The following is a 26595-nucleotide window of genomic DNA, read 5'->3' as shown; positions in this document are numbered from 1 at the left end:
TTGATCTTTAGAATAAAATCCAAACTCCACAATAAGATTTATAGACCAACAAAATATTCCCTCCACATACTGACTACTGTGGTCCACTTTTCCCTTTGTTCATGTACAACTCAACGATCCTGGCCTCCATTTTGTCCATTTATTCAGTCAGCCTATAATTAAGCAGCTCCTAATTGCCACTTTAGCAGTGAACAAAAATGTCCCTACCCACAGTAGCTTACATTTTAGTGAAGGGAACAAGCAGTAAACAAATACATATGTCTACATATTTATACTTATTTATACATATATATACATATATATATGTTCCCTGCACCTAATATATCTATATATGTACATTGACTTCTGGATGGGATAACTGTTATGGATTAACAATAAAACAAGAGAAGAGAAAAGAAGAATGAGTGAGGCCACTGTATTTTAGACAGAGTGATGTAGAACAGAGATCTGAATGAAGAAAAGGTATTTGCCACATGAATTCTTATAGGTGAATATTCAAGGCAGAGGGAATAGAAGGGGCAAATACTCTGATTTGGGAGCTTGCTTGTATTTTGGGGAACAGCAAGAAGGCTAGTATGGCTGGGAAAGAGTTAGTAAAAGTCAGAGGCATCCATCCAGGTTTTGTTTGGCATTACAAAGTCATCTTTGTAATGACTTTGGCTTTTACAGTGAGTGAGATAGGAAGCCCCTGGAAGATTCTGAGCAGAGGAACAACCGATGTACTATGGTCTCTAGGAGATGGCATGATGGTCATGGAAGTGGTAGATGGTAAAGGGGCACTTAGGGTAAGTGAGGGGAGAAGGGTGGTATCTTGGATGAGTAAGGACATGATGGAAGTGGAGAGAAGTCATGAATTTAAGAATCCGTTTTAAAGATAGTACAAACATAACTTGTCCATGGGTTGTATGTGAAGTGCGGGTAAAAGAGAGGGATCAAGAGTGATTCCATGTTTTTGGCTCTGCCAGTTGGATGAAGGGAGGATGAACCAGGGTCCACAGGGTCCTGGTTCATAATATGAACAGACTATTTACTCAACAAATAGTTATTGGATGTCTAACATAGGCAGGCATAGTGCTGGATATTGGGTGCTGAGATGATTTCAATTCTGTTCATGCCCCTGAATTATTCAGAGTGGAGCAGGAGAAACAGATTCATACAATGAATGCACAACTTCCATACATCTACCAGGAAAAAAGTCAGCCTCAGGTTGAAACCCTGGAGTTACTACCAACCTTTCACACCCAGTCCCTCCTGGGGCAGTTCATAATTCCATCTCTTCTTTTAATTTTCCATAATAGCTACAAATCAGGAATACCATTATTTAGTGACCACACAAATGACATACTGTTTTGCATTTAAAAAATAGCTCATCTCTTCAATGTGAGTTCAATATCTTTATCAGGAATAGGAAACTAAGATTACATTGATCTCAATATCTACTCAATCGCTAAAAGGAACACAGATAGATTCATAAGTAATGAGATGATTGACTTTACGCCACTAACAGTGAAATCTTTCAACTAGAGATTTCTCTATAATTGTTGTAATTAAGGACAACTTTCTGGGCCTATACTTTTTGGGTGTGGAAGTCACAAATGTGCCACGAACTCAGATCAATGGACATTTGCCAGCCTCCATCAACTCAGCCTTTCCGGGGTTCCTGTTCCAAGCACAGGAGGGCCAACTTCTCAAAACAGGAAACATTCTGTGCTTCTGAAATATGAACGGATATAAAGGACAGCAGGTGGCTGAAATTGGATGAAATGTTCAAATTTTAATTAAACCATCAATGTAATCACTAATGATAGGAATAGCAACCGTTTCTTGAGGGAATAAGTGACTAAGGCCAGTGAAAATGAAATAAATTAACAGAATTTTTTTGAGTCCATGTTAGATAACTCAGTCAGAATCATAAAAGTTTAAACTTAAGTCTGTCATCTTAAGCAAGTTTTTCCCCTACTGCTGTGTAAGGTTTATGGGGTGCTTAAAACACTCTTAGCATTCTTCTATTTTATTTGTAGGTGGAAATTGTGTGTATATAGGGAAGTACCCTTCAGACTTCATGAGAACTTGATACTTGGAGTGAGTAGACCAGTTTTAAAGGTCCCTGGCGATCTTTTCAGTATATGACAATACTTGTCAGGTGCCTGCTATGGATCACTTTTAGGGCTATAAACACATTATTTCATTTAATCTGCATAACAGACTTCCAAAGGAAGTATGTCTTTTTTTGTTTTTAATATCATTTTACAGATGAGAAAACCAAGGATCAGTAATGTGAAGGTTATGTCCAAGAGCAAGAGTACTATAGCACAAGGATTCAGTCTTGGCTTGTGTGTGTTCAAAATCATTCAGTGTGGGGTTGGTTCCTTGAGGTCAAAAAATAAATTGGTGGAAAGTTTGATACTCATTTTCATGAGTGGTGGCAATATATAGACTTAGAATCATTAACAAAATACTTTTTCTTTAGCCTACACTAGGGTTTCTCAAATTTGGCATTGATGAGATATGTGTGTGTCTAGATGCTTGGTTGTGTCAGACTCGTTGTGACCCTACGGACTGTAGCCTGCCAGGCTCCTCTATCCATGGGGATTCTCTAAGCAAGAATACTAGAGTAGGTTGCCATGCCCGCCTCCAGGGGATCTTCCCAACCTAGGGATCGAACCCAGGTCTCCCACATTGCTGGTGAATTCCCTGAGCTACCAGGGAAGCCCTTGCTGACAAATAGGGTTGGATAATTCTTTGTTGGGAGGGGGGGGGGTTTCCTGTGCATTGTAGGGTAATTAGTGTCATCATTGGCCTCTATCCTTTAGGTGCCAGTAGCATCTCCTCTATTGTAATAGCATAAAAATCTCCAGATACTGCTAAATGTCCCTTGCCCTACCTTGAGAACCACTGGTGTACATGCAGAATACACATTTTGTCTTATACTTTTTAAAAGAACAGTGTGTGTGTGAGAGACAGAATGTGCGTTTATTATAGGACTCCCTCCAGCTTGACAATAATGAACTCCACCTGCGAGTAAAGTGAGAAAAAAAAAAAAGACTTAATGAGTTGCTAAAATGTTCTGAAGTTAATATTTAAGTCAAATGGGATCAGCGTCTTCTTGGAACAAAATGTGAAACTGAAAGATGAAAACAAAAGTCTTTGCGAAGGGGTTTCCAGGCTTCGTGAATCAGGCCCTGGAGTCCCACTCCACTAAACTTTACAGCACACATTTTCTTAATGGCAACCAGGGAAACTAGACACTAATACTGCCCCTCTGTACACAAAATTTCAGATCTTTTAACGATGCAGAAAGGAGCCATTGTGTGCTTCACAGCTGGGTGGATTATGCCATAAATATTCATTAAAGCTCAAGACTGGAAACACATGCTACTTTTACAGACAATGAGGCAGAAAGCAGTTAGAAGGACTGCTTGGGTGAGGTCAGGGGGACACCTTGTACTAAGAAGGAAGTGGAGAGGGATTTCCAGAAGTAGCTTCAGGGAATGACAATCGCGGGGGTGGGGAGCTCTGTTCACTGAATTTCTCTATATGAGATATGCCCATAGTAGGCACTCAAGAAATGTTCATCACAGTCTTGCTACATTTTTTTTAAATGCAGCATTCATTGAATAATTAATTACTGGCACAGATAAGATAGACCACTCTACATAAATAAAAAGAAACAGCTTTTAGTCCTTATTGATAAATGTGCTAGGCAATGGTGTTTTATTTATTTATTTATTTTGGCTTATTATATGCTGTAACTCATTTGTGATTATCATAACCCCAAAGTCTGTATAATACCATAATCCTTGTTTTATAGAAGAGAAAGGCAGGACAGAATGACTTGCCCAAGGCCATGAAACTGGTAAAAAGGGGGCAAAATTTGAATATAGGTCTGTGAAATCTAAAGTCAATATTCTTTCAGTTATATTACAATATAGGGAAAGCAAAATGTACTATACTCCATGGTAAATCACCTTAGCTATGATGTTCAAAGTTATTCTTTTTGGCCAGGAGGACAAGCACTGTGATTTCTACCAGCAGAGGGGCAAACTGACCCTTGGGCTTCCCAGGCGGAGCTGGTGGGAAAGAACCCTCCTGTCAACGCAGGAGACCGAGAGAGGCAGGATCAGTCTCTGGGTTGGGAAAGTGCCCTGGATGAAGGTGTGGCAATCCACTCCAGGACTCTTGCCTGGAGACTCCCGTGGAAAGAGGAGCCTGGCAGGCTACAGTCCATAGGGTCTCAAAGAGTTGGATGCAACTCAAGCAACTTAGCATGCCAGGCTGAGCCTTGTTCTTATTCCAAAATCATAACATTTTTTCCAAGGACATTATGAAACTTAAAACCAAAACAAAGAGGATCAACAGGATTCCCCAGGCACAGTTGCCCAGACCACAGTGGCTGGGGGCAAATTCTGGGCTAACCACTTTTTAACTGGGTGTGAACACACAAGTGACCTTAATTTATTTGTCCCTCATTTCCTTTATCTGAAAAGTAGTCGTAATAAAAATGGCTGTCTCACAGTGTGAAAGTGAAGACTAAATGATATTATATACATAAAGAGTTTAAAAGTCTGTGGGACACATAAAGGATCAATAAAAGACCATTATTTTTATTATTGCTAACGTTATTATTTCAGTAAATATTGATTGAAGACCTACAAGATGAGAGGTTAGTTAGCATGGGGAATTCAGCAAGTATTTATTGAACAACTACTATATGATAAGTACTATTTCAAATGCCTGGATTATACCAGTGAACTCAATAGGCAAAGCTGAAATCATTATTGTCCTTTCTGAAGAGTACAGCTCATCTACTGATATTGGAGTCTTACGTGGCTAATTTACAAACCAGCTGTTACGGCCAAATCCCTTCCCCCATTTCTTTTTATCATTCTGTGAAATAAAATTCACTTTTTGTGGAAAAATAAGAAATCTTTAAACATAAAAAGATTCTTCTCTGAACTATGGTGTCATCTCTCCCCTCCATGGTACATAGTGTATCTATACCAACCATCAACCAATCCTTCCCCATTAGCAGAAATACATGCTCAGCCATAAAGAGCAGCGATCTCCTTGCATCAACAAGTCAACTCTTTAAAGATAATATTCTTCCTTGATTTCTTAAAGTGTCACAAAGTGCTTAGATCTGGATTATGTAAACTGTCAATACTATGTCATTTATTGTGTAGCCCTCTGTCTCAAAATGCTTACATAACTGTGCCTCTTTTTTTTTTTTTAATTTTACTTTTTTTATTCTGGTTGCTGCATGCTTCCACCCCCCCCCCCCCATTTTTTAATGTTTTTAGTAGGCGGATCATTGTTTTACAATATTGTGTTGGTTTCTACCATGTATCAACATGAATCAGCCATAGTTATATGTATGTCCCCTCCCTCTTAAACCTCCTTCCCAACTCCCACCCCATCCCACCCCTTTAGCTTGTCACAGAGCACCAGTTTGAGCTCCCGGCATCATAGAGCAAATTCTTACTTAAAAATTCTCTTTTACATATGGTAATATACATGTTTCAGTGCTACTCTCTTAATTCGTCCCACCCCTCCTCCCCGCACTGTGCCCACGTTTGTTCTCTATGTCTGCGCCTTCACTGCTGCTCTGCAGACGGGTCGGTGCCATCTTCCTAGATTCCATATACATGTGCATAACTGTCTTGACTTTTAATGGGCGGAGCAGTTCTGTAAGCTTTCTGAGTTGTTCCCAGGTTATAATCCTCAAATTTGGCTCCAATAAAACTTCCACTTCTTTTGTAAATGGGCTAGTAATTAATTTTCATTGGCAATTCTTTCATTCCTTCTAAGGGTGCCTGGTTTCCAGGCAAGGGCAAAAGCACAGATGGGATTAAGGCAACACACACACAGACACACACATCCACATTAATTATTCAGTCTCTGCAGGTACTGAATTAATGTGCTCATGCATTATCTCATTTAATCCATAGAATCCTCATTACAGCCTATGAAATAAGTCCTTTTACAGATGAGAAAACTGAGTCTCAGAGAGGCTGCCACTTGCCTGAAGTCATCCAGCCAGGGAGTAACTTGTCTGCCACTGGAAATAAGTCATCTGACTCCAGAGCCCTCCTGTGACCTTCTGGTATTTACTTTCTCATTCTAAAGTCAGGCATTCCTGGAAGTATTCCATCCATACCCTCTTCTTGAGAAACTAATCCTCAGGAAAGGGAAAACATAAAACTCTATCTTTTCAAAGGTAAGAGAGCCCTCTTTGGAAGTGAAGCCTTGGCGCTTGTCTAAGATCACAAAACTAAGACATGGAAGAGCAGTGATTTGAATCTAGATTTGCCACAAGATATTTCCATGTGTGTTTTCCTCTCTGATTTTTATTAGCAGCAGTGAGAGGGTCAGAAGGGAAACTGGGCATAGACTGTGTTTTCTTTCTTTCTTCCTTATTTATTTATTTTTTTACAAACACTCTCCAAATAAAGTCTTTTAGATATTCTCTAAATGAGGTTAGACATCCAGATACATATATATATATACTGGAGGTAATAAAGGAAAATAACCGTTCGATGTTTGTTCCATTGTCAAAACCCATGGCCTGTGGCGTTCCATGAGGGAGGATTTTTATATGTTCTGTAATTATTCTTGGAATACATTTCCAAGAATGTATTGGTTCATTCATACATGGGTTCTTTCATAAAATGTAAACATTTAAAATATATCACAAATTGTATCACAAATACATTTAATACATTATATCAATGTATTTTGACATTTTGAAGCTCAAAAATGCAAATTTTTTTCAGAGGACTATCCATAGTTAGGAATCTGGCTGAGGGCTAATTATGAGGCTGTACAAAGTCACAGATCAAGTTACAGAATTAGGACCAGAGAGGTACAGGGCTGAATCCTGGGGAAGGACAGTGAGGGCAGGTCTGGCGCTTGGGCTCCTAAAACATTTGGAAGAAAGTAAGAGAAGAGAGAGGGAACCAGTAGCAGCAAGAAAGGAGAAAGGAGAGGGAAAGAGAAGATGTTTTGGGTAGGGTACTAGAAAAAGTGAAAGCTAGCGGGAAAAGGGCTGGGGGGCCGCAAAGTCTGAGCTATCAGAAAGAAGGAGCTGAAGGAAAATATCTGCAAGCCACACAGTGGTTACATTGAATCTAGTTTAATGTCTCTTACAGATGCTACAATGGTAGATTTAGAATGGTAGTCTTCCTATTTCCTTTTCTTTTTAATAACACACTACCCTAGTTAGTGTGAACTGCATGGGGCCTCTAAATTTTTAAGTGTTGTGTAAATAAGCTTTGAGTGACAATGAATTATGAGTAGCAAAGCCAAGGAAGTAATAGATGATCTAAATATATTCAATATCCATTCAGTTCAATCCTAGTCAACAGCATTTATTGACCATTACTATGGGCTAGACACTGTTGTTCAGAATACAAAGGTAAAACTCACTCCCTGCCTTGAAGAAGCTCAGAGAGGGTTTTTTATGATTTGTAAGAGAATCTTCTATCTTTATTTGGAATCTTTTTGAAGAGTAGTTGATTTGCATTGTTATCACAGGTTCAGGTGTATCACAAAGTGATCTAGTTACCCATATATATGTGTATTTATACCTGTATTATTTTTTTTCAATTTTTCTCCATTAGAGTTTATTATAAGATATTGAATATGAATCCTGGTACTATACAGTAAACCCTTATTGTTTATCTATCTCTTACATGGTAGTATCTGCTAGTCCCGTGCTCCAATTTACCCCCTCACCCTTTATGCTTTGGTAGCCACAGTTTGTTTCCTATGTCTGTGACTCTGTTTCTGCTTTGTGAAAAAATTCATCTGTATCGCTTTTAGATTTCACATATGAGAGATATACAATATTTTGTCTGGTTTATTTCACTTAGTGTAATCTCTAGGTTCATCCATGTTCATTCAATGCCAAGAAATATGGCATTATTTTTATCTTTTTTATGTCTGAGTGTATATTTATATGTGCATATATATATATACCACATATTCTTTATCTATTCATTTGTCAATGGACACTTACACTGCTTCCATGTCTTGGCTTTTGTAAATAATGCTGCTATGAACATTGGGGTGGACATACATTTAGAATTACCGTTTCCTCTGGATACCATTCCAATCGCAAGGCAGTAACGTTTACATTTAAAAGTATATTAACTATAAAGAGGGTGGGGCAATTATCTTTGTGTGATGGCAAAAGCTTCAAAGAAATTGCCAGACTTCAGTAAAGTGTTAGACATTTGCTAGGCCAACAAGCAAGAGAAACTTTCATGAAAGAATTTGAGCAGATGCCCAGAAATGTGAACTAGTGTGGACTATTTGGGGACAGATATTCTAATGCATTCTTTTTTGTTTACGGATGCCCATTAAAAGAAGCTGTGTGCATTACAAAATGTAAGACTCCCAGGCCTCACCCTCATCTACTGTATCAGGATATGAATGTATGTGTTTTGAAGGAGATCTTCCAAACAAATCAGACAAATGCACTCCTTTCTGAGAGCTAATTATTTGAGCTTTCCAGCAGATAGAATGTAAATTGTGGAGTAGACACAAGAAACAAATTATTGTGGAAAAGCAAACAAAATAAACAGAGACATTAAATATAGAGATTCTTAGGCTTTTTTCCCTGCTTCGAAAGGGTAGAGTAATACAGTTACACTTCTAAGTGAGCTACATATTTTATGGTAATTTCATCTAGAGCTTTAAAGCTTCTAATATAAAGAAATTTCACTAGATATACAGTTTTACATTCTTTTCTGTTTTATTAAGGATAACAATAAAATTCTTTGTGGAGTTCATAGTCTCATTTTAACCTAGAAGTGGGGTAGTTGTTTGGAAGTGATAACAAGGTCTATAAATAACCCCCAAACAATCCCACTAACCTAATTATTCTCCCTACCCACATGAAGCTTCTCTTATGCTGCCTCACGCTTTAGTAGTTTGGACAATTAACCTTCAGCTTTATATATTCTTCTTTCAAGCAGGGTTCTCTAGGAAAATGAGAGTAAGGGGCAAATGAACAGGATAGCTGTGTTTCTCATCATTACGTTAAATTGTGGAGAGGATGATAGGGATACAATTATCATCACCCTTGTTTGGGTCTTCATCATTCTCAAGTTGACGGTCTGTAGAAACTGAAAATAAAGCTCCTGGCTGATGGAGGTGACATCATTTTAATAGATATTAAATGTCATATGCAAAAAGTTGACAAGTCTAATTGAGTTTTCTCTGATATTAATCAAATTAACTGACAAGGAAACTTTCTAAGCCTAATGACCATAGGCTGCTGTCCAAACCAGTTAGCATCCAACATGTGCAAAGATGGACAGACCTAATTGTGCTTTATGAGCTGGGCATTTGGGTACTTGGAAAGAAGCTGCTGTTGAGAGGAAGACCTTGGAGCTTTGTGTATTGTAGTTCACTACTTACTCATCTTTCTCTGAACACAGATAATGAGTTCACAGACAGTAAGTGTTGTGTCTCATTATACACCCTGCAATGCAGGGTCCTCAGAGCCTGCATCTCCTTGTCAAAGAGGAGGCCTTCAGGGAAGGGCTGATGAAAGAACAGATAAATGAAAATACATTTCTTATAGCATTCTCAGCGTTGGAAACTCCTTGTAGCTCTCCTTTCTTCAAAGTCTTTGTTAATTGAAGCTTCCTCCGGGGTGGAAAGAACTTCATCTCTTTGTGTTCCCAGCACATAGATGTGCTTTAAATAAAGGGTCTGTGCTGGAATCTTTTGCTTGTCCTTCCTGATCGGCTTTCCACTCTGTCCGTTACATCAACAGTCTCCTTATGCTCTGGTTTCTGGTTGGTTTAGCCAATAGATGTCCCAACAGGAGAGGAGAGGGATGGAGAAAAAAAGGGAAGATACGGTCCTTCCAGGCTCTATTCCTGCAGGGTCACCCCAAACAGGCTTTCTCCCTCTGCCAACATCCCTGGTCCTCTTTGGAAGCCAGTTCTCTAGTTCTCTTTCCTTCCTGCTCCCTTAATCCAGGCTTAAGGACTGTGCATCTCACTGCCATTAGCCCTGGGAGGCTGTGCATCCTGTCCACACCATCTGAAACAGTCTCCTTATTAAGCCCACCTTGAATGACCTAATTTTAATAAGCTCTTCATTTTCTGTGGGGACTGTGGCTGATAAAGTAAAATGATCCAGATCTGGTGGCCCAGGTGGGATGTGTGGAAGAGACATAATTGTAGAGGAGGAGTCCAGGCGTTAGTATGCCAATTGCAGAAAGATACATGGTTGGGTTTTCCATTAATGAAGGGCTACTGGAACCACTTATTTTATTTTTGCCAGTATATTGTCCCCTCCAGTCTACAGGCAACTCCTTCTGAGCAAGAACTTTGCCTTCTACACTCTAACCCCACCTCACTTCCCTCCTTCCTTCATGCCACTTCCGCCCAGCCCACCCACATGGGGGGCTATTTGGCACAAACCTGCCCAGGAGAACAATGAAACCCTAAACAAATGCAAATTTAGATTACTGGTTAATGGTCCACTTCCATCCTCTCAATCGGGCTTACCCCAGCACTATCATTAACCTTTTAATAATACAATTCTGCCTTCTGTGAGGCCATTTAGGGATGCTGATGGGACAAAGGGATGACTGAAGATTGGGAATTGGGTACAGATTGCCTGACCTTCAAAAATATGAAGAAACTCCATTAACTGGCAAAACAAGCACCTTCATGTTCTTATGAAAAGACTACCCTTCACCCAGAGGCGTTCAGATGACATAGATTAAAATTTATTTTATCAGTGGCTACAACTCAGGGGAAAATATGCAGCTATAACAAACATGCTCACTTCATTAGCTCCCTTTACTTTTTAGTTTACAAAATACATACATATACACATACATATAAATATACATTAAACCTTCTTTGTTCTCAAATTTATATTTGAGTTCTGTAAGAGAGAAACTAGCACTCAGGGCCAGGGCTTCTGACTCCCTGCCTTCCTGAACACTCAGGAGTGTTCCAACTAACCCCTCTTTCCAAGTAACCCTGAGTCTAAATATTATATTCTGCTTCACTAAATTGGCAAACTTTAGAAATGGAGGCCGTTTGGTTGATTAAGAAACTTAATACTCAATAGGAAGGCAAGGTGAATTAATGCCATCATCAAGCCATTATGAGAAACAATATATTAGCATAACATCAATATCTCATTTTTAAAAAAGTTTGTATTTAATAGTCTTGCATTTAACAACCTTCACTCACTTAGATTCAATCTTATTCTTTTCCAGTTCTGGAAAGTGAGAAGCTTTTCTTGGCATAACTGACAAAAAAAAAAAAATACTCCTTGGAGGAAAAGGGAGAAAGAAAGAGACAGAGGTCAGATAGGTAATAGCTGTAGCACTGCATGAAGTGTTGGTGTATCTGTTCGTTTGAGGGCTATATGGATAGGCACAGATGGGATAAAATTCTTGCTTCATTGTTTACAAGTCTGGGTAACCTCTCTGAGACTCAGCTTCTTGATTTGTAAAATGGATATAATAACTGCGCCTCTCATAGGGATGCTATGAAACTAAACAAAATGACATTTGAAACTTTTAAGTTCTGCCCGTGATGTACGCTCTAACTTATACCTTTAAGTCCTTCAAGTACCCCAACTGTCTCAGAGGTCACAATTCTGCAAAATGCATGTATGGTTTCACAAAGATAGTGAGTTGGGGGAACTCTTCTAACCTTCCCTGTGAAAGGTCAGGACCCTCCTTGCTCCCAGTCTCTGCCTAGATATTGACACTTAACCTCTTTTATGGAGAAACATGCATCCCCATTAGACTATATTCTTGGCATTTTGTTTTCCTGCCGTAGAGAAGCTGCTTTACTCTCTAAGGCTAAGAGCCGGCTCCTCCTGCCTCCGCACCCTCGGGGAGGCAAACATGACTGCATTGTCAACTATTGGAAACCCAATTCTCTATGCCGATGTTATTTTAGCAGGAATAGTCCCTGGAGGAAAGAAGACATGCAGATTCAAATACTTTGTGATGGCTGAATCTGAAAATTGACTTACATTTTAAATTACTGCAAGCCCCTTCTGAAGTTCCCTGATACCTTTTCCAATAACATCCCCATTTTACTGTCTATGATTTCTTTGACATCACAATGGTCCTTAGTGTTTGCTGCGTGTTCAGAGCTCAAGAAACTTATGGGATAACTCGATCATTGAGGGAAGACAGCGTTGAGCCTTGGGGAACTTACAGATACACGCTGAATACCACCCTAGAAGTCACCGCTCTTTCTCTTTAGCCTCAAGCTCTATTTAATGCTCTTCGGAATGGAATTAAATATATTAAGTGTGAACATTAACTGTATGAGCTTAGTTTAGTTTCTGAAGCTACCAGGGACTCTGTTTTTATATATAAAGTGAGAGAAATGAAATCTACCTCTCAGGTTTGCTGTGAAGCTCTTCTTTCCTCATCGCCCCTCTTCTACATGCCTGACTCTCAGCCTAGTGATGGCAACGTGAGGGTGAGACCTGATTCCAGCTTGGCAGGATCTTAACGTCTAGAGCAGGAGAAAGGCAATGAGTGGGACCGTTGGGAACCTTGGGATGAGTGCTGTGATGAAGAAGTATGTTAAGGAAACATTACTAGTCTAGATCTGGAAAGATCAGGGAAGGCTTCCTGGAGTAAGAGTCTCCAGAGAGGTCTCTGATGAGTTCTTCAGGCAGTGGTGGGAGCACGTGTGTTCTGGGGAGTCATTAAGAGGTTGTTCCAAGAAAGAGACTTTAAGAAGGAAAGGAGGCCAAAGTATACGGGGGTTCAGTAAACCTGGAAGACAGAGAAGTTTGGTGAGGAGAGGGCCAGCATTGCTAGGGTTAAAGGAGGGTTGACAAGAAGGGGATACATTTGTCTTCTCTGCACACCCTCATTCCTGCTGCCTTGATTTAGACCCTGTTTCTCTTTACAGGGGTTTCTTCTGAAAGTCTTCTGGTTTCTAAGCTTGACCATTTCCACAGTTCTAGGAGAATGGTTATACATCTGATGGCGTGGAGCTGCTATTAGAACCCTTAACTGATCTTCTTTCATTTAAAGAGCTGTCCTGCAAAGCTGCCCCTGGAAATGTTTGTCCTGGGAAATGCTCTGGGGCCGGGAGTGGAAGGGGTGAGAGTGGGCTGCTGGGCATGAAGGGTTCCAGGATAATGTATCTGGGAATCACTCTGTTTTATTCCTTCCTTCTGGAATATACACCATGACCTTAACTGTTCTAAGAAGTCCTGCAGTTAAAGAAACATTTTGATTTAACCTAGAATTTCATAGCCATTTTAACCATTGAGTTTGTTTTGTCCTTTTTTTTTTTTCCCCATATTTTCATGCACTGGCAGGAGCTGTTCACAGAGCCCAGTTTGGGAAATGCTGGGAAGTGGGATTAAGTGAATTAAGTACACACTTCTAAGAAAGGCAAACATTTATGACCCAGTTCCTCATTTCTTCAGCCTCATCTTCCGTATCTTTCTTTCTCAGCCTGTATCTCGTCCCACTGAATGACTTGAGGTTCCCTAAATTTATGACGCTCTTGTGATGATCTGAAATGGCTCCTGGGAGAGAACTCAGCTTTAAGTGAGGATTCAGATGCAGTGCACTGGACTCAGGATGAAGACTTTGGTGGGAGAGAGAAGCTGTGTGTGCAGCTGCCCTGAGGTGACATTCCCACCAAGCCCAGCAGATGAAAACCAAGATTCTGGTGCCATCCTGCCAGCCAAGAGTGGAGTTCATGTGCTAACTCTGGATTTGCTCACTTGTTTACCTTTCCAAGACAAGTTTCCTCGGCTGAAAAAGTGGAATGACAATAATTCCTGCCTTCGGGGATACTGAGGGGATTAAATATAAAATGCCTAATATACTAATTGGCACATGGTAAGCATTCGGTGGGGCTTCCCAGGTGGTTCAATGGGTAAAGAATCTTCCTGACATGCAGTAGAAGCAGGCAGATGCAAGTTCAGTCCCCTGATTGGGAAGATCCCCTGGAGGAGGGCATGGCAACCCACTCCAGCATTCTTGCCTAGAGAATCCCATGAAGAGAGGAGCCTGGAGGGCTATGGTCCATAGGATCACAAAGAGTTGGATACAGCTGAAGTGACTGAACGTGCACACACGTAAGCATTCAATGAATCTAGCTATTACCACTTAGGAGTAATCACTGCTAATTACATAACATTTACTATAGCTAACATAGTGCTTACTCTGTGTCTTTGCTCTTCTGACATATTTAAATGTCACTTATATTTTCATCTAACATTCACTACAACACTATGAAGTTGGAATTAATATTATCCCCAATGTACAGAGAAATGAATAATTTTAGAAGTCTCACAACTAGTAGGTGGTGGAGCCAGGATTTGATCCTAGCAAGTTTGACTTTAAAACATATACTCCGAACTACTACTGTAAACTGTGTTAAACAAAATAATAAAGGAACTGTTTCACCAAAAATATAGTAAGTGATTTGGGAACACACAGAAGCATTCCTGTTTCAGGCTCTTGATTCTACAAGGCAACCTAACGACAAAGAGACTGTCAAGGTCCCTCATTCTGCTAGGTCCCCCCTGTGCAGGTTTGCATATCAGTGACAACACTCAGGAAGGAATAGCAATGACTCTAGATCAGAATTGCTAAACAGCACATGGGGTAGAGACTAGAAATTTCCAGAAATACTCTAAGGGTTTAGTGGGAAAGGGTCTGTTCTCTTCCAGCTAATAGGAACAAACACTAGAGGCACTTAACTACTCTAGTTACTGTAACTTCACCTGTACCCCTGAGTAGATAGTCGGGCTTGTTCCAGGCTTCTTGGTCTTAAGGATGCCATCTGGATTTGTTAGTGACTCTCCCCTGGGGAAGTGCTCCAAGTGAAATAGCCTGGGTGGATTCTTTCACTTTCTCCCTCACGTCTTACTGCTTTTGGCCCTAAACACAAGGGCTCTTCAATAAATATATTTTAAATTAAATTATATTGAAACACCAAATAAAGGGCCAAGTTTATAATTGAAATTTCAATGGCCAAATAACAACTGGACACTTGATACCATGGGGACCTTATTTGATCTTATAAAAACCTGTCATGGAATACATATAATGTACTTCCAAAATAATTTTATGCAGTTTGGAAGTGATACAAGTCAACTTGCAAAGTACCAGTAGTTTAAAATAATACTAATCTTTCAGCCATTCATTACATTGGCTAAAAACCAATATAATTGAAAAAAAAAAAGGTTTTTTTAAAACTGTTAATATTTCTTCTCCTTAAAACTTAGAGGAATGGTGAAATGGTTTGATCTCTTTCAAAGTAACAAAAATCGAGAACTGAAACTTTTAGGCTTGGAGACAAATGAAATAAGAACTCTATTTTGGAGAAGTTGGGTGCCTACATATCTTTGTTCCTGCTAAGTTCTCTCTGATGTATGACTCTGTTTGGGCTCCCAGATGGCACAGCAGTAAAAAGTTCGCCTACCAATGCAGGAGACATAAGAGACATGAGTTCAATCCCTAAATCGGAAAGAGCCCCTGGAGTAGGAAATGGCAACCACGCCTGTATTCTTGCCTGGAAAATCCCATGGACAGAGAAGCCTGGCAAACTATAGTCTGTGGGGTCACAAAGAGTCAGACACAATCGAGTTACTGAGCTCACACGCACCTCTGGCTAAGAAAGCAGCTGGTGCAAGGAAGACCACCTTCCGCTGATGGTTTTGAATATGACCTTCCTGCTCTTCACCTCTTCCCAGCGGGGTGACTTGCAAACCATCCAGCAAGAACTCCCTGTGCTCACTAGGTGCAGCTGCCGTGTTCTGGGCACTGTGGATATGGCAGCCGTGGACAGAGCTGTCTCGTCTAGTCTCCTCTCTCCTGGAGTTCACTCTCCAGTGGACTATAGTTAGCCAACTGACTTCTCCAAGACTCGTCTCCTTTATACGAGAATGAGAATAACTCTAGTATTTGAGCAAGCAGAAGGACCCAGCAGAGCACACATCACACTATAGATGAACACCCTCTGCTTTTTTATTTTTAACTTAATTTTTATTCTATGTTGGGGTATAATTGATTTCCTAGATGATTTGAAAGTCACTGGAGAAGGAAATGGCAAACCACTTCAGTATTCTTGCCTTGAGAACCCCATGAACAGTAGGAAAAGGCCAAAAGATATGACCCTGAAAGATGAACTCCCCAGGTCGGTAGGTGCCCAATATGCTACTGGAGATCAGTGGAGAAGTAACTCCAGAAAGAATGAAGGGATGGAGCCAAAATGAAAACAACACCCAGTTGTGGTTGTGACTGGTGATGGAAGTAAAGTCTGATGCTGTAAAGAGCAATATAGCATAGGAACCTGGAATGTTAGGTCCATGAATCAAGGCAAATTGGAAGTGGTCAAACAGGAGATGGTAAGAGTGATATCAACATTTTAGGAATCAGTGAACTAAAATGGACTGGAAAGAGCAAATTCCACTCAGATGATCTTTAAATCTACTACTGTGGGCAAGAATCTCTTAGAAGAAATGGAGTAGCTTTCATAGTCAACAAAAGAGTCTGAAATGCAGTACTTGGATGCAATCTCAAAAACGACAGAATGATCTCTGTTCGTTTCCAAGGCAAAACATTCAACATCACAGTAATCCAAGTCTATGCCCCAACCAGTAATGCTGAAGAAGCTGAAGTTGAATGGTTCTATGAAGATGCACAAGACCTTCTAAAACTAACATCCAAAAAAGATATCCTTTTCATTATAGGGGACTGGAATGCAAAAGTAGGAAGTCAAGAGATACCTGGAGTAACAGGCAAATTTGGCCTTGGGATACAAAATGAAGCAAGGCAAAGGCTATCAGAGTTTTGCCAAGAGAATGCATTGGTCATAGCAAACACCCTCTTCCAACAGTACAAGAGAGGACTCCACACATAGACATCACCAGATGGTCAATAACAAAATCAGATTGATTATAGTCTTTGCACCCAAAGATGGAGAAGCTCTACACAGTCAGTAAAAACAAGACCAGGAGCTGACTGTGGCTCAGATCATTAACTTCTTATTGCTAAATTCAGATGTAAATTGAAGAAAGTAGGGAAAACCACCAGACCATTCAGGTATGACCTAAATCAAATCCCTTATGACTATACAGTAGAAGTGAGAAATAGATTCAAGGGATTAGATCTAAGAGACAGAAGAACTATGGACATTCTTCTAAAAACCATCTATTTGCCAAGAAGTGATGTGACCAGAAGCCATGATCTTAGTTTTCTGAATGTCGAGTTTTAAGCCCGCTTTTTCACTCTGCTCTTTCATTTTCATCAAGAGGCTCTTTAGTTCCTCTTTGCTTTCTGCAATAAGGGTGGTGTCATCTGCATATCTGAGGTGATTGATATTTCTCCCAGCCAACTTGATTCCAGCTTGTACTTTATCCTGCCCAGATTTTTGCATGGTGTAGTCTGCATATAAGTTAAATAAGCAGGGTGACAATATACAGCCTTGATGTGTTCCTTTCCTGATTTGGAACTAGTCCGAATTTCATCTTCTGCTTTTGTTACTATCTGCAGCTGGGATGATGCGTCCCTCAGGTGTCTCACGTTCACTTGAGTCTCAGAGGGTCCTCATTTCCTCAAGGCTCAAGAATCTGAAGTTTTCAGACCATAAGGGGATAAGTGTCTATAGATATCAGTATTTCTCCTTGAATCATGAATGATGGGAGTCCTAGGGAGCAGTAAAGTGCCTAGTTAGGAGAACCACGAAGTGGCACTGAGGTTCAGTGTAACTATTTAGATGTGTGAAATTGCCCAGCAAATCAGAGAATAAAGAATTCCAAACTGAATGTGTGGTGTTTAATGACCTGGAGCCAGAGCGGGCTCTCAAAGTCCAGAGCACACTTTGTAGATAAAGGGGAGAACTGTGGTCTCTGTCTTCAGTTACAAGAGTAGAGGTAACTTGTTTTAACACTCTACACTGCGATTACTCATTCATTCATTCATTAAATATTAATAAACACTTATTCAGTTTCTACTCTACTTGCTGTACCCTACAGAGAACTCTGGGCAGGCAGAACTAGTCCAAGCCCTTTTGTATCCAAGTGAGGAAAACAGACATTTACATGAACAAGTATAAAATAAAATCAGACTGTTAAGAGAATAGTGACCGGGGGTGCTGTTTTAACTAGGATGGTAAGGATAGCACTGCTTCCTTATTTCCTACTAGGCACCTGGCACTGGGCTAGGCAAAGATTTTTCAACCTTCACACTACTTTCATTTGGGCTACATAATTCTTTGTTGTGGGGCACTGTTCTCTTCATGATGGAATGTTTATCAAAGTCTAGATGCTGGCAGTTTCCCCCCTCACACCCTGTGCACAATTGTGTGACCATCAAAAAGGTCTCCAGACACTGACCACGAACTGTGTGTGCAAATGAATTTTTGGCTAATTTCTTTCTTCCCATCATTCCAGACATGAAGTACCAAACACAGAAGGAGAATGTACTTTGGCTCAATCATCATAATGAGATTCCATCCTATCTGGTCCCAGTGGAGGGGGAAAAAAAGCCTATACTGGAAGAACTCAGGTCCAAGGCACAGATTGAAGTCCTCTCACCCTTTGATCAGAAGGAAATCAGAACAAAATGATAGAATTACAATGGGTTTCCCTCAAGGAGAGAGTGAAAACTCCACATACGACCCATATGACTTTTGGCAGGTTACTAAGCCTTGTGTGTGTGTTACTCGATCAGTCGAGTCCGAGTCTTCGTGACCCCCATGGACTGTAGCCCACCAGGCTTCTCTGCCCATGGGATTCTCCAGGCAAGAATACTGGAATGGATTGCCATGCCCTCCTCCAGGGGATCTTCCCAACCCAGGGATTGAACCCGGGTCTCCCACATTGCAGGCAGATTCTTTACCATCTGAATACTAAGCCTTGCTACTCCTCAATTTCCTTATTTGAAAATGGTTTTATATTATCTTCCTCACAGGCTGGTGAGGCTTAAATGTTGTGAGGCTTAAACGAAGTCACATCTGTAAAGGACCCAGATCATAATAGGTGTTCAATAAATGATAGTGTTTATGATCATTACTGCCATTTATTTCCATGGGGTTCTTGAGGCAAGAATACTGAAATGATTTGCCATTCCCTTCTCCAGTGGAGCACATTTTGTCAGAACTCTCTACCATAATCCATTCAATATTTTGGCCACCTGATGTGAAGAACTGATTCATTAGAAAAGACTCTGATGCTGGGAAAGATTGAGGGAAGGAGGAGAAGCGGTCAGCAGAGGATCAGATGGTTGGATGGCATCTCCAGCTCAATGAACATGAGTTTGAGCAAACTCTGGGAGATAGAGAAGAACAGCGAAAACTGATGTGCTGCCATTTATGGGGCTGCAAAGAGTCAGATACAACTTAGTGACTAAATGACAACAATTGCTATTTTATCAGTAACTTGGGGTGTACATTTAAATCTGTTCTCTAATTTGAGCTCAGTCTGTGACCTGTTGCATTTCAGGATTAATGAAATTAAATTGTTTTCATTTATACATTTGACCTTTTTTTCCCCTTAACTACCTTAAAATCTCCAGTAACACTCAGCATCCCGGCTTCTGAGAAGAGGCCCTGGTTTTCCCCCACCTCTGAGCACTGTGCATGCTGAATGGCTTTTTGGAGTCTCTGGCTCAGGCAAAACCACTGACTGGAGTCACAGTCTGAGACGGGTGGATTCCAGTGTAGACCTTAGGTGAGCTGTCTGAAGTTTTGGAGTTTTAGCCTAAATAGAGTGGTGCAAAATGCAAGCATGGCCTCATGGAGCAGATCTTGCAGTTAGTTCAGAAAGCCCCGGACTCAAACTCTAACCCTGTTGTTTACTCTCCTTGTTGCCCTCTGAAGTTACTCTACTCCGAGGGCTCAGTGCCCTTGTCTGGAAAATGGGCATGACAATAATGACTCTCATCGCATGCCCTGGCCTTGACCAAATGCAATAAATTGATATATTGGTTCTCCTAGAATACTATGTGCTTTCCTTTGCTATTTTAGTGCCATTGGGAATTTGTAGTACAGGAGCAAAAGGAAATGTCACAAAACAGAGGAAACCATTTGTTGAATTCTGATGACCGTAACTCTATCCTGAGAATTCAGCTGACTCTTAGGAAGGGGTCTCCTGGAGGAAAAGTAGCCCAGCTGGCAGAGGGAACATTAATGCTTGATAAAATCACTGGCTCAGAGCCTTCATAAACGGTAAGAATTTCTATGTTACAATCCTGGATAGAAAACCCTCAAGTACTCTTAGACCTCATCCATTCCTTTGATTTGCAAATGCTTTTAGCACTGGAGACCTTTGCCTGCAATGAAACTTTACTTGAAAGCTCTAGAGGGAAAAGAGACACCAAAGCAAAGGGATGGGAGGGTAGAGATGCCAATCAGGTGAAAAAAATAAGACTTAGGTAGTTAACACATTGAGTCAAAGGCAAAGTACAGGCTAGCACCAGCTTTCATTTTAATGGACCGGGCTGTCTCCCCTGGTCTTCAAATGTGTGGTTTTGCATCTCAGTAGTGAAGGCGGGGATTAATCCTCACTAAAAAAACGCTTGCAAGTAGTAACTGCCACCACCACTATCCTTGCAGGATGGAGGAGGAGAGACTCTTAAGTGAATTCCTTTTACATGCTGTATCTCACTCTGTAAGTAGAGGAAAGCCTTCTCAATTTCCTAAAGTAGCTTCTCCATGTACAAATACCCCTCCTTCTCACCAGGGAACTTGAGCTTTGGGAAAAGGGAAAAAAGAATCTGTTGAATTCGTTTTTCACACCCATCCTCTACTTCAGCCATCTTTCCCCACTTAAGAATTTGTCTGGGAAACCTAGAGATTTTTTTTTTTTTTCTGAATAAAAGTGCTCAGCAATGGTCCCTTGAACAAAGCCTAAGCATTTGCTAAAGCCCATCACCCCACAAGTGTCTCTTCTCTGAATTCCAAGTACTGCTGCAAAATGCTTGCTAAATAAGTGTGAATAAGATAATTATCTACTTCCATTTCCAAAGAGGCTTGATGGCAGGTGGAGTTAGTAAGGCAGAGCTCTCACATTTAATAATAACTTCATAAACATGGCTTTCTTCTGTTCAGATGCAATAACAATTTCCGTTTTCACATAAATGTTATCAAGAGGATGCTAAATGACATAAGACTGTCTTATCATTTACCATCCTGGTAAAACTGTAATCAATTTAAGTCAGCTTATTTCTAGAAGAAAAGAGTCCTACTAAGGGTGTTATTCTGAATTTGGAGCTTCCAAGAACTGAGATGTGGGTCAAATACTCACAGACAAGGTGAGACATCACTTCAGTGAAGATAACAATGCTGTCGGATCCTCATCTAACTGCCTCCTTCTTGAATCAAGGAGACACCTATGTGTCACCTTGCCAATCCTGCCTCAGCAGAGACTGTCACCAGAACTGTAGTTCAGATATATCCCCGAGGTGAGGGTGGACAAAAGACCTGCTTATCCAACTGAAAAATCACGGATCTATTTCTTTTGAATTTTTGGCCCTTTGTCAAAGGGAGGGATTTAGAATAATTTTCTGAATCTTTCCCTGGAGTCTTTCTCCCTTGATTTCTGATCTAATCTATATTTCAGAGCATCATAACGTCACAAACCAAATCTAATTCATCGTCTCCTTTTAAAGATTGGATAACTGAGGTCAAGCCCAGGTGAGTGTCCTCAACCTGGCCAAACTACAAGTTAATGGTTACTTAGAGTTGGAATAAGAACTGGTCTCACTGTTGTCTTTCCAATTCTCCTTTAGCAAGACTACATTTCTAGAATGCATGGCATCTCTGTGGTCTCTTTGTTCTCTGGGGTGCTCATAAATATCCACTGATATTCTCTGACTTAACACAGAGAAGAGTCTTGTGGTAGGGACAGGTGTGCTGGGCACTCCTTAACAACTGAAAACAAAGGCTCATGTGAGTGAGCGAGAGGATCAAGCAGGCCAGTTACAGCAGTTGCTCTAGAAGATTTTTCTATATTTTTTTGTTTTTGTTTTAACAATTTTGTGTTTTTGTTTAATGGTCACAGAAGTAAAATACACTCACACTCTTTTAACAACTGAATAATTTAGAAACAATGTTTTCTCATCTCATGTATTGGATGATTCACGTAGACCCTATGCTAAAATGATATAAATTACATAGTCTCTTGGCGCTACCCCAGACTTGGAATACAGTTCATTTTTATACTCATATTGCTGTTATTCGTTTTGCTGTTGCTGTTAGCTTTCTTTATTTTGTTTTATTCCTGATGTTCCTGAGGGGAACACAGCAGGGCTCAGTGAATGTTTGTGGAATCTGTCGATCAATGGATGTCACACATGCCAGGCTCTGCATTGGGCGTGAGCCTGAGATGGAAGTAAATAGATTGGGGGAGGAGGAGTCAACTGAACCTGCAAGGGGAAGGCGGGGAGGAGACAGTGTGATCACGGAAAGGGGTCACCGAGTTGGGAGTTCAGGAATGAGGCTCTAGATTCCAGGTGCATTGGTTCAAATCCTGGTCTGACTCACTCTTAGTCATGGGAACCTGGGCAAGCCAGTTAGTGCCACTGAGCCTGTTTATACGGCACCAAAATAGTGGAGAATATAATACTAACTCCATAAGGCTGTGTGAGGACTTCACCAAACACTTCAACAAGGAGGACACTTATTACAGTGCCAGGCAAATAAGAAGAAGCCAAATAAAAATTATCATTTTTAATCATTATTAATCAAAAACATGCAGAAAATACCTCAATTCATCGATTTCTTCTCCCTCCCCTGCCAGATAAACAAGACAAAACATGAGTGGCCCTGCTTAGATGAAAACCCAACTGACACAATTTTGAGGATGCAAGTAAATCACACAGGGATTAAGGACACCTGAACATATGTGGATGTGTGGAAGGACAGTTAGAATGGCTGTTAATTTTAATAACTACAGTCCAACAGGCTGATGTATTTTATGCTGTTTGAGAAAAATAGAGCAAGCTATTTAAACCCCTCATCTTACAGATGAAAATACTGAGGCTCAATTTTATATAAACGGTGAGTACTATAATAGGATATTATGCAAAGTCTATAGGTATCCGCAGCTCTGTACTTCCCCATGGGGCTCCTCACTCTACCAGGCTGCCTCCTGTGAGACAGAAACGGGGAGGAGAGAGGAGGACCCGGTGAGACACAGCTTAAGATGGAGATGAGGGAAACAGAGAGGGGCAGGATTCAGAGAGGCCCTTCTCCTCAGAAGTGAGAGGAAGCCTGATGGAGTGGAAGCTCAGAATAAGGGATCGACTGGTCAGGGGTGGGACAGAGGGAAGTAGCTGGAATTTGGAATAGTTGCTGAGGAAAATATGAGAGGAAGTTAACATGAGATGAGGGGAGACTTGTCTCATATGGGTCTTCTCAGAGGCTTGTTTGTTATTTTAAAATTTTATTTATTTATTTTTGCTGAAATGGCACCACTTCTCATGAGAAAGGCACATTTTCCGGGGTTCTCCCAAGAGTCACTCTAAAGTGAGCAAGCCACCCTAAGGTGGCTTAGTAATGGATGAGCTCTCTAAGTTGTAAGAACCAGAGAGGCAGAAACCTCAGAGGCTTCTCTCTCAGCAGCAAGCCCGTGGGTGGACTTCCCCAGCGGACCTCACCCTCCTCCTGAACTGTGGCCCTCCTCGGGTCAGAGTCCTCTGCTGAAGTTATCTTTGCTCTGTCATCTGCATGTCCCTCTCCTTGAGTTTTGGAAGTTGGAGGAAAGTCATTTTGATGTCCATTTGTATATTCCTGTGTAGATCACAACAAACTGGAAAATTCCTAAAGAGATGGGAATACCAGACCACTTTATCTGCCTCCTGAGAAATCTGTATGCAGGTCAGGAAGCAACAGTTAGAACCGGACATGGAACAACAGGCTGGTTCCAAATTGGGAAAGGGCATGACAAGGCTGTATATTGTCACCCTGCTTATATAACTTATATGCAGAGTACATCATGTGAAATGCTGGCCTGGATGAAGCACAAGATGGGATCAAGATTGCTGGGAGAAATATCAATAACCTCAGATACACAGATGATGCCACCCCTATGGCAGAAAGAGAAGAACTAAAGAGCCTCTTGATGAATCCAAAAGAGGAGAGTGAAAAAGTGGGCTTAAAACTCAGCATTCAGAAATATAAGATCATGGCATACAGTCCCACCACTTCATGGCAAATAGAGGGGGAAACAATGGAAACAGTGACAGATTTTATTCTCTTGGGCTCCAAAGTCACTGCAAATGGTGACTGCAGCCATGAAATTAAAAGATGCTTGCTCCTTGGAAGAAAAGCTATGACCAACCTAGACAACCTATTAAAAAGCAGAGACGTTACTTTGCCAACAAAGGTCCACCTAGACAAAGCTATCGTTTTTCCAGTAGCCGTGTATGGAAGTGAGAGTTGGACTATAAAGAAAGCTGAGCACTGAAGAATTGATGTTTTTGAATTATGGTGTTGGGGAAGACTCTTGAGAGTCCAGTGCGCTGCAAGATCAAACCAGTCAACTGTAAAAGAAATCAGTCCTGAATATTCATTGGAAGGACTGATGCTAAAGCTGAAACTCCAATACTTTGGCCACCTGATGCAAAGAACTGACTCCTTAGAAAAGACACTGATGCTGGGAAAGACTGAAGGCATGAGGAGAAGGAACAACAGAGGATGAGATGGTTGGATGGCATCACTGAACAAAAGTTTGAGCAAGCTCCGGGAGCTGGTGATGGACAGGGAGGCCTGGCGTGTGCAGTCCATGTGGTCGCAAGGAGTCAGACACGACTGAGCAACTGAACTGAACATATATCCCTTCATTCGTTTATTCAACAAGTATTTATTTGGTATCAATTTTTTACCCAGTGTTATTGATATACCATCTCATTTTCATTTCAACCTAGCACTGTGCGATGGGCTTTCTTCTCGCATTTCATAGGTTAGGCAGCCGGGGCTGAGAAGTGAAGTGATGTAGTCACAGGGATGCCCCATGTAAAGCTGCTCTGACCGCAGGCTTGTCTGTCTCCTTCTGCTGTCTGTGCTCCTGTCCCCGGCCTCTGACAGATTCTCTTCCGGGTCTGCCTGGCTTCTAGGACCCAAGAGACTTCAAGGGCCTGGTAGTACTGATCTTGTCTTTGGAGAGAGAAAACTGCACCACAGATTCGACAGGACTGGTAGCACCAGATACATCCTTTTGCAACTTTGGCCTCTGTTTCAGTTTTGCCTGAAGGCCAAGGCATTCCCACATTCGGAGCTCTGTGGGAACCTTCAAGACACGGACTTGAGTGGTTTCCAACCTTGAGAATTATTACAGTAATTCATTAATTAATACTCCAATAATTTTGCTTGTCTTTACCCCTGCATAACTTGAGCCTTGCTTTGGGGCTTTTGGGTAGGTTTTAATATTAGGGTATGCGACTTTTACTCACAAGGCAGTTTAGCTTTTCTACTGGATCGAAAATACTACATGCTTAAGAAATAAGGAGGTGAGCCTGAAAAATACAGCCTCCTTTAATTCTCCTTTTCTAGTTTTATAATTTGTTTCGCTGCTAAGTTTGGAGCTGCCTTGGAAACTCTGGTCATCAAAGTTTTGGCTACTACTGAAATGAGGGATTCAGAAGTACTTAATAAGAGAGAATTTGGACTGATCATTCCAGGTCACCTGGACTTCTTTCCAGGTAAGTCCTGATTATGAGGGCATGTGTGTGTGTGTGTGTGTGTGAGAGAGAGAGAGAGAGAGAGAGAGAGAGAGAGAAATAGACAGAGACAGAGAGACAGAGACAGAGAAGAGTATGGGGTATGGGGCAGAAAAAGAAGGGAATCATAGGACAGAGACAGGGAGAGTGGAAAGGACTCTTCCCTTCCTTACACTACTTCGTGCTCCAGAGTGATCGTCCCTAAAACACAAATGGAAACAGCTGTGTTCTCTCCAGTGCCTATTAGTTGAAGTCCATACTCCTGGACACTTGGCAACGAAGGTTCCTCCACATCTGATGCGTCTACCTCTTCACTCCTCCTGCCCCACCTCTGGCATTCTCTCCCTCCCACACTGTATGCCAACCACAGCAAAGGGCACGCACCCTTCCTAGGAAAGACTTTCACAACCATGCGCCCCAGAGGGTTCTCGTCTCCCAGCATCGGCTTGAAGCTCCGATGCATCCTCCGAGCCTCACGTCAAACACCACCCCCTCTCAAAGCCCCCCCACCAATCTCTTCAGTCAGACTTTGGCCTTCTTTTCTAGAAATCATTGCATTGTAAATACACCTTCACTCTGAACAGACTTTCACATAGCATCACACATGTCTGTTTGCCTTTCTATTTCTCCTACCAGGTTGTAAACCACGGAAGGTCGTGGTTTACAAGACTCTTGAGAGTCCAGTGCGCTGCAAGATCAAACCAGTCAACTGTATAAGAAATCAGTCCTGAATATTCATTGGAAGGACTGATCCTGAAGCTGAAACTCCAATACTTTGGCCACCTGATGCAAAGAACTGACTCCTTAGAAAAGACACTGATGCTGGGAAAGATTGAAGGCGGGAGGAGAAGGAACAACAGAGGATAAGATAGTTGCTGAACTATCTTTCTATTTATTCT

This window comes from Muntiacus reevesi, chromosome 5 (genome assembly GCF_963930625.1).
Source record: "Muntiacus reevesi chromosome 5, mMunRee1.1, whole genome shotgun sequence".
Lineage (NCBI taxonomy): Eukaryota > Metazoa > Chordata > Mammalia > Artiodactyla > Cervidae > Muntiacus > Muntiacus reevesi.
This window is presented reverse-complemented; position numbering follows the sequence as displayed.